At 37.6% G+C, this 17,240-nt stretch overlaps 1 long non-coding RNA gene across 1 annotated transcript in view; it reads right to left on the bottom strand.

Annotated features, from left to right (window-relative positions):
• Positions 1–17,240, bottom strand: part of LOC148186327 (uncharacterized) — a 94,418-nt gene that overhangs the window by 43,013 nt on the left and 34,165 nt on the right. The window contains exon 3 of the long non-coding RNA XR_015774957.1: positions 6,734–6,805. This is a non-coding gene — a long non-coding RNA (uncharacterized LOC148186327). The remainder of the gene's footprint in view (positions 1–6,733; positions 6,806–17,240) is intronic.

Raw genomic sequence — 17,240 nt, 5'->3', positions numbered from 1 at the left:
CCAGATGTAATACATAATGTAGACTAGGCCTCAAGAAAAGAGCATGTGGGCAATAAGACATGACAATCTAAAATTCAGGGTTCCATCATCATACACAATCATATTTCTGAGACGTGCTTTACAGCTGTACTACAGCATAATATGCAAAAATCCATCACGACAGGGAGCACAATTTCCCCTTCAGCCTTCACTATGGCCATGGAACTTATCATAGAGCATCAAAGTGTCTTGATAAATGGGAAATGGCTACAGGGAAGGCTGTGCTTTACTCCAAACACTGACACTTGTGGACAGTTTTGAATGCTTTAATTACTTTGGTACTGAGTGCAAAATGGTTTCAAAATAAACCAATACAGTATCAAGAAACTGAACTCTTTGAACTTAACACTTATTGCAAGGGTCAAAATAACAGCTACATCACAGTTATTACAGAAGCAAGACAAAATGTAGCAGCTTTTTGTCTTAACTTACCATCTAATCCCAAATGAGACATCATACAACCTTAATTTTAAGAAACCATGTGAGCTTTATGCAAAATGTCAAAGAGTGTTTCCAGAGGCCAAGATCACAACCTCAATATATGGTTTTGTCCACAACTCAGAGATATTCAGTTTTCTGTCATATTAGTGCACCGGAAACAGAAAATATTCACAGTCTAAAAGCTGTAATCAGAGAATTCTGGCTTTTTTCACAAAAAAAAATTACTCAAACCAATTAGCTGGCAATTCGTTGAATTAACAGTTGACAACTTGTCTATCATCAAAGCAGCTCTAGTTTAAAGACAACAACAAATAAACCCCTGCCATGTATCTTTGCTTGCAAACCAAAAATTAAAAACTAATACATGGTTTTTGGGAATCAGATCAGTATCACAAAACATGATAAAGCAACACTCAAGTGTATTGATACTTTTTTATATCCCTACTTAAGATAATAATGTTGTTCACAGATTGAGGTTCGAGGGAGGATTTTTATAATAATAAATATTTATAATTTATAATAATTTTTTTTTATATAATTTTATAATATAATTCAATGATAGCTTGGCTATAGGAATAACTGCAGCAGGGGCAACATCACTACAATTACAGTCCTTATTATTTCTTAATTTGGTCCAGAGGGGCACTTCACCATGCAAAGGGCAGTGGCAGGGGCTACTATGGAGACAAAACTTGCATCCCTGGTCAAAAGGCATGAAGACAGAGAGGTTAGGCCTTCCAGGCAAGTCAGAGTTGTGTTACCTGTGATTTCCTCTGTTGCCTTGATTAATTTCAATGCTTGATAGAAGGAGTTATCCACTGCATAGCAAAATGGTTTAGTCCTGGGAAATGGCTTGGAGTACTGCATTTATTCTCTTTTAGTAAGTCTGTGTGCAGGAGAGATTGTGGCACACAAGCTGTGTCCCATTTTCATACTATATGCTAATTCTCACACTCTGGTATAATAAGGACATGTCAGTTTACACACAGAATATGTTGGAATTTTGACTGTGTGGTTGATGAACACTATTATCAAGAAGTCCAATATATGAAGAAAGTGGACGAGCTATGGAAATGGAAATGGAAGAAATTCAAACACTTTCAGGAAAAAAGTAGTGAGAAAATTCCAGTCGCAAATCTAGAGTTTGTGGGTCTACAGTAATAATTTTAAAGTATTCACAGTCGAAAACAATACAGTGTATTAATGTTTTGTATGCTAACTGCAAAAACAGTACACAAGTATCTCGAGATGATAAAATGGGTCAGCTGAGACACAGTCTCAGCCCTTTTACACTGCCTGTTCAAGAGGGGAGTACTGTATAAAACGTACGAACACAGAATGATGAAACAGACTTGTTCCCCCTTTAAGGCAGCTGCAGTAAGGCTGTAGTAAAAGAGCCAAATCGAAGTGTGAGTGGGCTTACTGTGTATGTATGCTACCTTGTCGAAAAATGCTTCCAAAAAATGCCAAAAAATGCCAAAAACGCACTCCGGGGCGTATAGGAAAGCTTCCACACAGAGACAATAGAGTTCCACAGTACCACTGAGTTCAAAAAGGAGGGGAAAACACTGATGCCACAAAGCCAGGAAACCAGCCAGGCAGCTTCGTCTTTTCAGCACGACAAAATCATCACTACATCGCTAATAGTTTATGTAGTCTTTTTTCTTATTTATATCTTTTAGAAATGGCCCAGTATCACTGCTGTTTGTAATTGTGTTCTTCTTAAATTACGTACTTATTGCACGTTGTCATAGGGTGTGTCTAAACAGAGAGGGAGAGAGACGAGCATACATGTGTGCACACATAGCAAACAGACATACAGAGACACTTTTTATGTGATAAGAGAAGAGCAGAGAAACGGATCCGCTTGTTGACCACATCGATACCAGCACCGGTATTGGTTCAAATGTAAACGATACCCTACCCTACCTGGCACGTATGTTATATGTCACACTAGACATGGACACTACTGTGTTACACATCGCACCTCTTTCCTCCCAGAAGGCCAGCATGCTATCAAAAAGCTTGTAATTGGTTCTGTATGATAAAAAAAAAAAAAGCAAAGCAGGCATAATGAAGGATCTTCATTGCGGCACTATTGCAAGATCTCTGTGTAAAAAGAGCTTCAGTCTATCTAGCTTACAGGAGGTGTTCAAGTGTGCAAATGTAAGATTAAAGGTAATGCTAAAGCCCACACAGTTAGGGGATAGTACTTTTTGTTGAGCTAAGAGCTCAATAGAAGTAGTTCAACAAGGATGAGATAGGACTGACTACAGGGCACTTTTATTGGTTTGGTAATTTCATTTTTACAACATGTTTGTAGAAATAACAAATAATGTGAATCAGGTGTTTATGAACACAGTGAGCAGTGATAAAGAAGTTGGAGAGACCCTGAGGACTGAGAAAAGCAGATGAAAGCAGCCTTTTTTGGAAGTTTCTCTCCATGAATAAGTAGCAGAACAGCTGAAGCAGCAACACAGGCAGCACAATAAAGTCCACACACATTCAGAGAGTCCGACTGTTCATTGAAAAGAAGGAGAAATGAAGATGCATGGCTACACACCAAGATTCTTCTCTACATTATAAGGTTGCAGTGTAAGATGACTTTCTGCTGATTTGTCAGTTTCTCTTGCTAAAGTCAATTGTGACATAATTACATGCACGCACCATGACCAAGAGCATTGTAAAAATCTGTTTTGTCATACCTCTTTGGCTTATTCAATACCTGAAGTCGAGGGAAACAACTCCAGGGACGTCTAATTCAGTCAGTCAGAGCAATCCATCAAAGTGAACCGAAGGCCACAAATCAGATATTTTTCAATGTAGCATCCAAACAGGAATAGGGTATTAACTTTGGCTCTACTCAGAGTTTCATATTAGCATGCAGGAACAACACTGAAATGCAGGGAGTGACTTTGTTGGATGTTTCTGCTTCTTGTGGTTTATTATTAGTTGTCCATTTCTAATGTCTTAATCCTATGGTTTTCCTCTCCAAAAAATGTCTTTGTATGAGAAGTCTCCTTATGTCAATCACAACCAAGTTTGAACAGTATTAGCACCTTGCCTTTGAATGTTTTTGTCCACCAGTAAGGTTGCATCCGGAGTTTACATCGATGTCTGTGAAAACATTAATATTCATCTTCCCCCAGCTAGCACAAAAGATCTATACAATCAGAACAGTTTAACTGTGGACACCAAAGATTAGTGTCACCAGTTCAGCCAAATATGGCCAAAAACATCTTTTATGAGGTCACAGTAACCTTGACCTTCGACCCCCAACCACCAAATTCTCATCAATTGAAGTCCAAGTGGACATTTGAGCAAAATTTGAGGAAACTCCCTCTAGGCCTTCTTGAGACATTGCGTTACAAGAATGAGATGGATGAAAAGTCACAATGACCTTGACCTTTTGAACACCAAATTCTTATCAGTTCATCTTAAATTCAAAGTGAACACTTGTTCCAAATTTGAAGAAAATCCCTCAAGGTGTTCTTGTGATATCACATTCACAAGAATGAGAAAGATGAGGCTACAGTGACCTTGACTTTTGACCTATGACCACCAAAATCAAACAAGTTCATTTCTGAGTTTAATTGGATATTTGTGCCCAATTTGGAGAAATTCTCTACTGGCATTCTTGAGATATCGCATTCACGATACCTGAATGGACAACCAGAAAATATTTTGTCTCCGGCCATGGCTATTGCAGGCCCAGAGGCATAGTGAAGTTGAATTATAGCTCGATATTAGGTCTAGTAATAAACAGCATTCACAAAATATCCACCGCAAAAACAAGAAAATACTGTATCTCACAAAGTGGTAAAAGCCGTATAGGGGTAGCAGGAAATAATGCACCCTACATTATAAAAGGCCTTATACCTTGAGTAATAACTCGATGTGCATTCTATACTGCAAGGTGGGAACAGAACAGAGTCAACACTTCTGTCCTCAGTCCATCTCCTCCCTCTGATAGACTCAGTGTGCAGTATAGTGGTGATCAAAATTTGCTTCTGATTGGTAACATTTCCTGGTGGACATCATTTTATTTAGCGGTGAAAGTGATGCGAGGATGAAAAATCTGCACTTTACACGATGTATTTAATTATACAAGGAAATTAACAAATCACTTTTAAAGTCACACACGAGCTGTGTGATCAAAGTGTGTAATACAGCTTCAAAAGTTTGCCACTGCTGCAGTCTAACATCATGATCAGTTTTGAAACATGTCCTTTTTCTCTATAGATATAACATATCTAACATATAAAACCATTAAAATGTAAGGACCCTATGTAAGGAACCTTTTATGGCTTACAGGATGTGCTGCTCTTTAGACTTGCTGAAGTTGCACGACAGAAAACACCACATAAGCATATAGTGAGGGTCTGTTCAGCTCAGCTGGCAAGAGCTCAGCATTATTCCCATTAAGGTTCAAAGTTCACTGCCTACAATGAGTTTGTAAATTAAATACCCCATTAAAGTCCATTAAGTGGTGGAAAACCAGAAAAAGAAAGTCACAATATACAATTGTCCCTTCGCTAATGTTCATTGTTCTAAGGTTACTGAACAATGCCTTGTGTAAACACTCTTTTAACAAACAAGAAAACATAACCTCAAAGCCACCACTTTGCTTTCAGATATGACAGCAAGGATTACGAAGCACCTGGTCTAATTTTGGGGAAGTTGTTTCACTTTGTTGGCCTGTACTAAATACAGCCAAAAGTAGAGCTTGGGAAGCAGCCCACTGTGTCCACATAATATAAGAATTTGACTTATTTCAACTTTATATGACTGTAAAATGTTCACTACATTGTTCAAATTAAGATAATAGAAACTTTTAATGGATAAATTTTGGAATTTGATTCCATTTGAGAGGTTAAACTTAATCAATAACCCTACAGCCAGTTACAGGGAAGGCCATTTTGCAGGATTTATACTGACATTCCCACTGGAAAGCCTTGTCTGGGTAAATTTACCTAATTTGAATTAAAGAAGCTGCTACTGCTGTCTAATCAAGGTCCTGTATTGTTAATGCTCAAACTATAAGGACTGAATTAATTTTTCTTTTTTCCGATAAAAAATTATTTTAGGAAGTAAAAGTGTCTCTCAGATGGAAAGAGGTACAGTAGCTCTTTAAAACATTGAGTGAGCTGAGGAAATTGGATGCTGAAGCAGGAGGCAAAGCCAACTTAAAGTCTACCAGGTAAATCAATGTGTTTGTTCATTTGTGGACAGAGCTTAAAGCAAGCAGTAAAGGTTTGTCTAAGGTAGCAGTTAGAGCAGTGACTGCCTGCTATTGCTCTCAGCATGCTGGCTGATAACAGGTACACTTTGTCATTGATAGACTGAATGTTGTAATTTGTGCGTTAAGTGGCATGGTTGCTTGAAAATAGTTTTTAGTTTTAATTATATAGGTTGCAGCTACATTCTGCAGGTTGTGAATACAGTACATACAGTGAATTTCTAGTTGTTTGCAGCAAACCTAATTCATTTGGGTGCAGTTTGCATGCAAGTGGATTGTTTCATTTCATTTTTCTACTTTTAATAGAAAACTGTAATTATTAACTGAACTGTAGAAGTAGTTATTTTCCTACCATTTTATAAAAAGGAATGCTGCAAAACGTTCTTTTCCCAACTCATCAAATACTGATGCTTGGTCAGTACACAACAAAATATGATGCCCCAAGTACCCTTCGGGGAAAGCGTGTCAATTTATGCTTCCATTTCACAGGAAACATACAATCTCTGCTTGTAAATGCACACTGTATTTTTTTTAAATAAACTTACAACATAGGTAAAATACTTTGTTTTAGCTTTACTCATTTACCTTTAGGCAACAAAAGCATGTAGTTAGGTTGAAAAGAAACAGGGTTCAGTTGTTTCTAATTTAATGGGTCATTCATGTGACATATGTAACTAACACAGCATGCTACACATACTAGCACACCACATGTATTAAAGTAACTCAACTGACTTGATTTCACACAGGAAACAGCAGGCTACCGTGTCAAAGTCTGTAATTTTTTGACCCATCCACCTCTCTTTTACCCACCCCATACAGACTTGGTCACTCTTTATACTAAGTTATTTGCCGGCAGCTTCAGAAACACAGCTACTTACTGCAGATTAGGGTGCCTCTGTGCACCTATGTCATGCCATGGTCCACTGACAAAGTGGTGGTATTTGAAGAGTTGGGAGTAAGAACAAGCTGAAATACTTCAACCCTTAAATGAATGTTTGTATATCAATTTCTCACCTCATGTTACGTTGAGTTCTGTAGAAGACCTTGTTTTTCTTGCAGGCCTCCAGTTACTGAAGAATCCAAAATCTTAAAAAAAAAAGAAGAAAAGAAAATTCGAAATGAATTGAAGCAAAAGGGGTTGTTTACACTCTCAAACAACTCGTACAGTATGATCCATTTTTTCAGTGATATGCTCAGTACCTCCCAAGAAGACAGCCCACAGGTAACTAAACTGAAAGTGTAACTTTTCCATGCCCTTGTCAAAGCCAGACACCACGGACAAAAATAGTAATTTTACCTCACTGAATAAGGGAGCTGCTGATGTACCACTGCACCAATCAATTTGTTAGCTTGTGTCACAGTGTGACTTTGGCGTTTTTTAAGGGTTATTTCAGTTTTACCAAAGTCACATTATAAGACAAACAAACTACTGATTGAGGTAGACTAGCAGGGCGGTGAAGTATTCCTTTAATGAGCGGTATTTCAGAATGTATTGTCCAAAAACTACAATAATACAAATAGTGGAAAATCCGTTGGTTAATGACGACTCTGTGACACTTTCAAGACACTTTCTTTACTAGCATGCAGAAGGAAAACTTGGTCCAGGGGAGATCTGTTACTAGACAGAGTAGCCATTTGCCCTTGTGTGTCACATTATAGTGTGTTATCACGTCAAGGATAATTGGAAATGTGGGGGGGAATACCAAGCAGGGATACGGAGGACAATGATGCTGAAGGAAAACAGAGAAAGCCAAGAACAATATTCAAGCTGCCCGCACAGAAGTGACACAATATGCTACATGATCACAATTCTAAGAGCATTTTAATCCCACCACAAATAAGATTGGGTGAAGTGTTTAGTGTGCTGGAGAGTGTATTAAGATTGAATCCTTCTTGTCAGGACCAAAAGGTATATTAGGAGATCAGTTTATAAATGTTAAATTACATTTCAGTTCATTATAAAAATACAACATAACCATCTGGGAGTTAGACTGTGTCAAAATGCATCATCCTTTCAGTAATTTTCATATACTGAAACCAAACTGTACGATACATAATGAAGCCGTTATTTAGTGTCACATTATTCTCTCCTATTTACTGCAGTGAGTTAGCATTGTCGCCAAGATCAAAAAACTGGTAGACAGCTTTGAATAAATTGGACAATTATGGATGTCGACATAAAAGGACAATGTGTTTCTGGTCTCATGTTATTGTCAGCATGAACTTACAAAGAGCTGACGGGGAGTTTAGTATTTAAAACCTGCAGAGCTCATTGTTTTTCCAAGCTTAATCAACCCCCATGAATACAATAAGCATATCCTCACGTGTAATTACTATACCCTATCTGTAGCCATGTAGCATTGTTAGACATACCCGTAGATTATCAATTAAATGATGCGAATGAGCTCTTTAAATATTGCACTCTCCCTGTGAAATTGTATGCAATCCCCAGAAAATACCATCTTATATAACCACTTTGGAAGCATCCCAAATGGGAGCAACCGCTAGCAGCTTGCTATAATTGCTCTACAAGAACGGAGCAAGTTTATAACAAGCCTAAATATGTCTTGCTCACTTAAAACCTCCTGGAGGCCAAAACATCCCAGGCATCAGGCAGGGAGGTAAGGCAACGTTGGAGGCCCCCTTCTCGTGTCTAAAACCTTGCATTGTACATACAGACTCCCTCCATCGGGATAACACTGCAGGATATTTGTGGAGTGTTAAAACAATAGCAGCATTGCTATGGCGCAGGAGCCACCTGGAACTGGACCATCTAAAATTAACATGTACAGCATGACAAAAACTGTGAAGTGAAGCTCTGTTCTGTATTCGTGAAGCCTGGTAGTGGTGTTGCTCCAGGACTGTGACTATGCCCACACACACGTCTATATGCATATGTAAAGAGTTAAAAAGGAATCCATAAATACCAGGCTTATGGTAAGAAAAAAAATGTCACTACTCCACATGACTGGCTCTGACACCTCGACTTGTCAATTTAGTTCAATGTAACTGAGGGAGAGAAAACGCAGCTCAGAAAAAAATTTAAGCTTGCAAGATCGTGGCATGATGGCTAAATTCTCCCAGAGCATTTGAGGCGATGACACAATGGCAGTGCAACACTCAGCACTATTTTTAAGATTATCTCCACTGTGGTGTTATGAAATACTGTGCAGTCTTCGCCTTTTGCATTGCTTCTTATGGTGGAACAACAATGCCCCCTGCTGGGTTTATTGTGTGCAGCAGAACACAACAATATGTGCACAAATAGTACATGTGTGCTGTGCTCAGTAGGGGAACAGTTTTTTTGCCGTATGAAAGCATTAATGATAGAATGCACTTTACTAGCAGCTGACGCAAGAGTTACTGCCAAATGAGCGTAGCATGCCATAAAGCAATATACTCATCATGTTTGCCTGTTTGCTTTCCTAAATACCAGCTGGTGTGCATGTATGTGCATGAGTGTGTGTGTGTGTGTGTGTGTGTGTGTGTGTGTGTGTGTGTGTGCGTGTGTGAGGATAACAGTTTTGGGTGTATCTGTGTGTGCACCCGTATGTTTACTGGTCACATATGGTAATTTGCAATAAATCATAGACAATACAGCAATAGAAAACAAAACTGTCAAAACAGATGCAGCAAATTTGCATGTATTGTATTTACATGGTGTGACAAGCTGTTCAGTGCCACAATTTTTCTTTTTGTTTTGCTCTCTTTTAAACTGATGCAATCTTTATTTAAAAATCCTATTTATGTGTGTTATATGTTTTATATTTTCTTGTGTTTTTTTAAAATATCTTTTCTTAAAGGAACAGTGTTTAAGATTTAGGGGGATTTAGTGGCATCTAGAGGTGAAGACTGCAACCAGCTGAAAATTTTCCCAGTTAGAATCCCTTCAGTGCTCAAAATTTTTTACTGAGAGCCGAATTACAGCAGTGGTCTCCTCCTCTCCGAATCAAACGGACCAGGTTGTTAAAAATGGTAAAAACTGATTAAAGCATTCTAATGTTACATATAAGTGATTCCCCTAAGCTGTTTGGCACAACACAGAAAGGTTGCAGTGCAAGCCCAAAATCTGCAAATGTATGATGACTTATTTTCCATAAAAATTTAAGATCCAGGCATAACAGAGGTTTTTACCAGGAGCCACATTATCTGGAAAGTTCTCTACCTCTCTGCTAACTACAGTGGCCTATGCAAAAATGCCAAAACACAAATTGCCCTATCTAGAGCCAGTGTTTGGTGACGCCATTCTGGGCAAATGTAGAAATATGGAGGTACAACATGTTGATCTCCATAGAAGAGGGCCCACAGATGTAAACACCTTATTACAAGGTAAAAGAAACACAATTATTCTTATTTTCAGGTGATTATAAACTTAAGAAAACATACTTTTTATATTATATTCCATATCTGTCAATACATTCCTCTAAATCATACACAGTGGACCTTCAATGCCTTTCTGTCCTCCTTGCCTAAAACACTGATATTGAGTTGGGTGCAAGTTAGAAAACAGGTCTATAAAATAAAGTTTAACCTTAGAAAACTGGGTTACCCTTCATGGGGAATTTCATTTATTTATTTATGATCACTTTTTTATCGCTGATTTTATATCATGCAGACACAAACTGTGCCCCACTGGTGGTGAACAAACCCTCACCATTACCCACCACAACATCTCTAAATAATTAAGTCCAACATTGTCACAGTGACACAGTAATTAAAGTGGCATACATTATACAGTACTTTTTGTTGCACACTCAAAACAAATGTTAGAATATGACCAAAAACTGAAATAAAATACATAAAAAGCAGCTAAAAACTAACACTTATTCAGATTTTAAAATGTTCAACATATTTACATTAAGTAGAAGAGATCTTTATTTCTGGAATAACAGGATGCACCTTAGGATCTGTATTAAGTGGAACAATGACCTTAAATAGTAACTCACCACCACTACCACAAAGTAAACTGAAGTGGAGGAATGCAGGTAAAGACGAAGGTACCCAGGAAAAGTGGAGGCTCTTTGGGGCAGTTTATAACTACTTCATCAAAAATTGATGTGTGCTACTGAGGAGATGGACATGTACTAGCCTGCAGTATGCTTTATACATGTAGGAGATCCATGCTGGGAGTAGGCTCAGAATAAACACACATTAACCTGAAACTGCCGACTTTAATTATAGATTTTAGCTCATTTTCACATACAAGCTAGCAGTTCCCCTGCTGTTTTTTTCCCATGTTTTATCGCTAACACATTCTCTCTTTAGTCACAGATAAGTGAGACAAGCGCAGCCTCCTCTATATCCTCCATTACCGGCACAGAAAGAAGCATGGAAGCACAAACATCCTTTTTTCTGGGTCACAGAGGAAATTAGAGAGGAGTTTTAGAGCTCTAGGACACACGTCTCGTCTTGCTCTGTCCAGACAGATGCACTCACTGTCTCCAAACCCCAACCCCACTGCAAGTCTGTTGTTTCCATTACTTTCGCCTCATCAAAGTAACCTTTCCTCGATGCTAATCACAACCAAACTGACCTTGTTCTTGCCTTAGGGAAGCTGTGAGTTAAACATGAGGCATTTGAGCTGCTTAATGACCTGCCTTTTTTTCCATCTGCATCTCTGATATGCAAATTAATGCAGCAAGGTGCTCCTAAAATCTAATCAGATCATCAGTTCTCCAGGGGAAACCTGTGGAATAACGGAGTTTCTTTTTGGAACTGTTCTCGAGTTAAAATATATGAGAATATGAATATGACTATAGACAGACTGGGGAACCAGAAAGAGAGAAAGAGAAAGCATTGTAATGTGTCAAAAAATGAAATCACTTTTATTCTCAGTGTTTCTCTCTGCAGTTTTTAAACTTCTGCATTCATGTGAAATAATACACTGAAAATACACCAACTTTGTCTAAGGTAATGTGATGTCTTCATTGTGCCACAGAGGATAGGAAGGGGTGATGGGTCCTGAGGAGTCACCACACAGCAAGTGACCCACCACAGACAGATGTAGTTGGTCGCAGTAATAATCAGTGACAGACAATACGGAACAAAAAAGGAACAGGTTGTGCAAGCAAATAGACTATGTGAAAAGAGGTTGGTTTCACATTCTGAGTTTATGTGTTGGATATAAACCAGTAAGGGGCATAGGCGATGGCAGTTTTCCTACAGCAACAATATGCCGTAATAACATAACTTTAGGAAATAAAAATTACAAAATAAATCCGTTGCAACATTTCTTTTTTTTCACTAAAGTTACACACATTTTTTTTATAGCTAGATCTGTTGTTTGTTTGTCTGTTTCTTATCAGATGTCTCAAATATAACATTTAGAAGCTTTATTGTGGGACCATATAACACTTCATTTTCCAAATTAAGTTTGTCTGCCACTGCACAATTATTGCACTTGAGCTAAAACTATGAAGCAAACAAAAATATTTAATTTAATCTCACAGTGTGAGATAAAATTGAAATTGTAGACTGTAGAGGCTATAGCAGCAGACCATGATGCAGAAGGTCAGTAAGGCTGGTGAGGGGTTATGTTTTCCACTAGATGGTACTGTAGTCTGTCTTTATTTCACTAGGGGCTGCAAGATCCTTCCTATCTCTCTAGTGACATCAGTGATGTATAATAGAGTTGTTGCCTCCTGAGGAGTTAATTTATGTATTAGAAATATTTTTTTTGCAGCTGGCTTGGATTTTGAAGTGAAAGGATATTTAAATATGTGAATCTAGAAACTGTATTCTCTAGTCTATGAATTTCTGCTATAAAATACTGGACAGTTTTCCTACTTCAGGCTTTTAAGAACTATTCAAATGACACTAGCTGAGAGGCTGCGTGCGTGCGTGTGTGCATGCGTGCGTGCGTGCATGCGTGTGTGTGTGTGTGTGTGTATATATATATACATACTGTATATATACTGGATATATACAATATGGAAAGTCAAAATCAATTCAAAGGCACAAAAAAGTTATATGATATCACTGACAGTCCATTTTGCACAGATGAAAAGGAGTCAACAACCAGGGCTCAACACTAACTTTTTGGTGGTTTCCAGGCTGGTAAACAGGTATCAGCTTTTGGTTGCAGAAACTGAGTTTTATTTACGTAATATTTTAAGCTCCCAAATCTTCAAAAAAAAAAGTATTGTTTTGTTTTTGCTCAGAATTTGTTTGTGACCTTCACTGGTGAGTCAAACTTTTCATTGTCAAAGAACTTAATTTATTCCCCCATTGTGTTTAAAACAAATATTTAAAAAGTATTTTTTTTTAGTATTTATTTCTTTATTCATTTTATTTTTGGTATTTTAATTTATTTTGTTTTGCTCTTTGCTGTCCCTATTTTTTATATGTTAAAAAAGTGTTTGCCACTGATGGCAGCCAAAGGCCAAGAATTGATTGCCAATTTCTCTAATTGCTTGTCAGCGGTAACCTGGCAACCATGCAGTCAAGCCCAGCCAACAGTCTAATTTCTATAAACATATCTGCATATGAATTTGAAATCTGTAGGCCATTTGTAGGGACAAGATTTTGGTATCAGAAGAATTCTGGTTTCCATTTGTTGTCAAAGTAGAACCAACCGGCAAAGTTTGAGCGGGCTTTGGTTTCAGGTCCATGTGGAGAGCAAAAGAGGTGGAACGCACTTTCTGAAATGCAGTCTTAGAAAAATATCTGCATTATGCGCATATCTATTTTAACTCCAAATAACTTCAACTCCATTCTTACATTTCAAGTTGCTAGAACCCCCCAAAATACTGGCTGTTGGCCCAAAAGCTAAATGATCGTCAGACCGGTGGGCGGTTAGTTAAGAGATTGACAAGTTAAGTGACACCACAAACTCCAAAAATCTACGCTATATTCTCTCTCTTCATAGAAAAAAAGCCTTTGTAATCAAATTAAATTCATGCTGGTCAGAGCAGATTCTGAAGGTGACCAGATTTCACAATGGAAGAATAAAGCATTAAACATCCCAATGAATACAAACATCCATATGAATACAAAGTTCCCACTTTGCATGGATACGTAGTTCTCACTTTAGATGGATACAAACACCCTTGCAGTGCTAACCAATTGATCCATTGTCCATCTTTTTAACCACATATTTGATTTGCCATATTTTGGCAAAGATGAATGAACACACATATTGTCCATCCATATGCCCAGTGTCTTTCCAACACACTGTTGTGGGGATTTGGCAAAAATATGAGTGTTTGGACCAAGCTGAGCCAAAACATGACTAAATACACAGCTTCCACTCTTCTATTTTCATGGTCCTCATGCACAACCATGCCATTCACATTTTTGGCATGGATGTTAGCTGTGTATTTAGTCATATTTTGGCAAACTGTGGGTGTTTGGACCATGGTGAGCATACAGATGGAAAGTGGAGTGGATTATGCTGCAGGAGAGGATTGAAAAGTTCCTATAGATGCTTTCATACTGTTTGCAGGTCAGGATTAGATTTTGGGGAGAACCTTAAAACAAGCTTTTAACAGTTGCCTTTCAAAATTACAGGCGGTGAGTATAGCGTCTGATGATGTAAATGTTGTGCGTTTAAAAAGGAAGTACACACAACATACTTATTAACAAACTCTTTAAGTATTTAGATGAATATACCTGTAATTCATAATCAACAAAATGACTGACTGGACCTTTAACAAGAAATTAATCCTTTTAACATGAAGTGAGTTATAGCATCCTGTCAGAGGTGCAGAGACTGGCCTAGAGACCTGCTAATTGGTTAGTGTTGATCTTGTGATATACACACAACAATAATATTGATTACCCCCTAATAAATCTCATCCTGCAAGTGTTCTTGTGCAGCAAACGCTTCAGTGTTCTTAGGGGACACATCAAATAAATGATCACCATAAAGGGCTGGAGATGGATAATGCTGAGAGAGAGCTTTTGCGAGGTAATAAAGGGTCCTGGCATGAATGAATGAGCAGGGGAGCGTGGCGCTTGAGCCCCTTCCTGTTACTGATTCTGTATAGATTTTTCATTTGTTTAAGTAGGACATATCATATTCAGGAAATACAACATCAGCTACTGTCACAGGAAACTGAACAACTGATGGCTTCCTCGCCTTCAGTGAACGGTAATCAATCACATCTTAAAGCTATAACACTATATCACTGTATGGTTATTAAGCTATGTTATGTAATAAATATGCTTAAACTGTGAGGTGATGATATAGCAAGTTATTATTTAATGTATGGACCTTTTTATTTGTGTATCATGTAATTATGTTTGCTTTGCCAAGTCAGGCAAAAATCCTTCAACACTTAAGATTTCACTTCAACAAGCCTGGAATGTAGCAAGTACATATTTAATGCTTAGCAGTGTCTTGTAGCTTCAGCTCTTCTGACAGATATTGACTTATTGCTCTAATAGCCCAATGCATTTAAAGAAGCCATCCAATAATCTCTAAACACTTCATTAGGGAGGACAAATAGCCATGTGGTTAATAATACAACTGAATTTATATTGGGACAGTATGAGTGCTGGCCGAAGTTTTCGTGATATTAAGTCAACAGAAGCCTTGTGCAGAAGTCGAAATGGACAAATCAATGTCTTTAGTGCCTGCCTTTCACTTGGGATGGGAAATGTGACATGAATTACATCTAGCTGAGTGAGTTTTTATAACGATTCTAATGTTATCCACTGGGCACTCACAATTAATTAATCAGTTGTGCTCCTATCGATTCAATTTGCCTGCAAACTCCCAGTCAGCTAGGCTCTCTTCTTTAATACAAGCTATTCATATTCAATATTAGACGTTTGAAACAATCTATAACACTTTAACAATACTTTTCCCAAACCTTTTATATTACAAAAGAACTAATATAACATGATCCCTATCACAACAATACATTACTTCAGAGGTGATGAACTACACAGTATCTCGAAGCCAAATCAAAACAATCAGCCTTACATAATATAGTTTTGTCTCTGCACATGCTCAGCAGTCTGGTGGGGTTCCCTCTCTGAAATGACTCCTTCCTCTAACGAGGTTATCCTCAGTTTTATTTCTTTTATACTCAGAGACAGTTGTAAGGCTTTAAAAGATGCTGCAGCTCATTCCTTTTCTGCTGTATAAATAAATGAACCTGTGCATCATCTTAATATAACTGCACTCCTCACTCTTTGGTTTTTAATCATGAGGGAGTCCATGTTGGTGCTGCTCATAAGCATCAGAGGAGGAAAGCTACAGTGAATAAAGAGGATTGTAAATAAATGAAAGGGAGTTTGGTACTAAAAGGGTTTTGTTTTGTAAATTTGACTACATGGCGATACAGTATGACATAGTTGTATCCACTTTTTTTTTAACATTTTGAAAAATGAAACGTCACTTTTCTTGTCCTGCCTTACGACACCTTTAACAACTATTTAGACCTATGAATCCTGGCGAGTTAGGGAAAAATGTCAAAGGAAAAAATAACAAAGCTAAGAAAAAACTATATTTATAAATGTTAAAATTACATAGTCAACATTATTTAACACAAATATGACATTTTTTAAGCACCTTTCCACGCCTTGTTTGTCGTTTCTGATGTTTTTTAAAACTTTCTTTTTCTTTTTTTGCCTGTTTTTGATACTATTGAGGTCATTTTCTTGTACTTCTTTCTAATTTCTTGCTAATTTGCGGGTCATTTCTTTTCTCACTGCTCACTGTCTTCTTCCCATGTTTTTGAAAGAAATGAAGCCAGTTTGCTCATGTTTCAAAGGATTTATGGGTAAGCCACACAGATCCTGACACACCATGTGTTTTCATCAGTTTAATTCATTGAATGCTGCGTATGCCCCCCCAAAAGACGACGTTTATCAGTTAGTCACCACATGTAATGTTGAATTTGTGAAGAAAACTTTTGTTTTTCTCACATGCCTTCAGGTGAAAAAGAATCCAAAAACTGAGAAAACTCTTGATCAACTGAAGTGGTAGCAGTCCATGTTTAACAACAGCAAAATATATCTAAACATCCATCTACACACTCTCACACAACTCAGTGCAGTGTAATCCAAGTTTAATTTTTCCAGTTGTATGCTCAGTACTTCTCAAAGAGAAAGCCCTTTTTAACAGGTAACTGAACTAAAAGTGAAACTAATCTATGCTCTCTTAAAAGCCAAACTCCATTTACAAAAACAGTCATTTTACCTTGGTAAATATGGGAACACCTGGCCTACAGCTGTGTATATCAGTAAGTCTGTGTTATTGTGTGACTTTGGTGTTTTAAAGGTTTTGTTCAGAGTCATCAAAGTCATGCAATAACACAAACTAACTAACTGATCAAGGCTCCTGTGTTCAGAGAGGTAAAATTAATGTTTTTGTGAATGGAGTCTGAGGTTAAAGAAAGCAGAGATAAATTGCAAAGGGCTGTCTGTTTGGGAAGTAGACAGCATACCACAGGATAAATGAGACTTGGACACATGAGCAGTGACAGAGTTTGTAAATGAATATTTTCACACACTTGCTTTTGCAAACCTCTTTGCCTCAATTAATGAACTCTTTTTTCTCCATGTTTGGATT

Source organism: Plectropomus leopardus, chromosome 19 (assembly GCF_026936395.1).
Source record: "Plectropomus leopardus strain MGB_pleo_1.0 chromosome 19, ASM2693639v1, whole genome shotgun sequence".
NCBI classification, from domain to species: Eukaryota; Metazoa; Chordata; class Actinopteri; order Perciformes; family Serranidae; genus Plectropomus; species Plectropomus leopardus.
The sequence above is the reverse complement of the archived record's forward strand: the minus strand, read 5'-3'. Positions and strand labels throughout refer to the sequence as shown.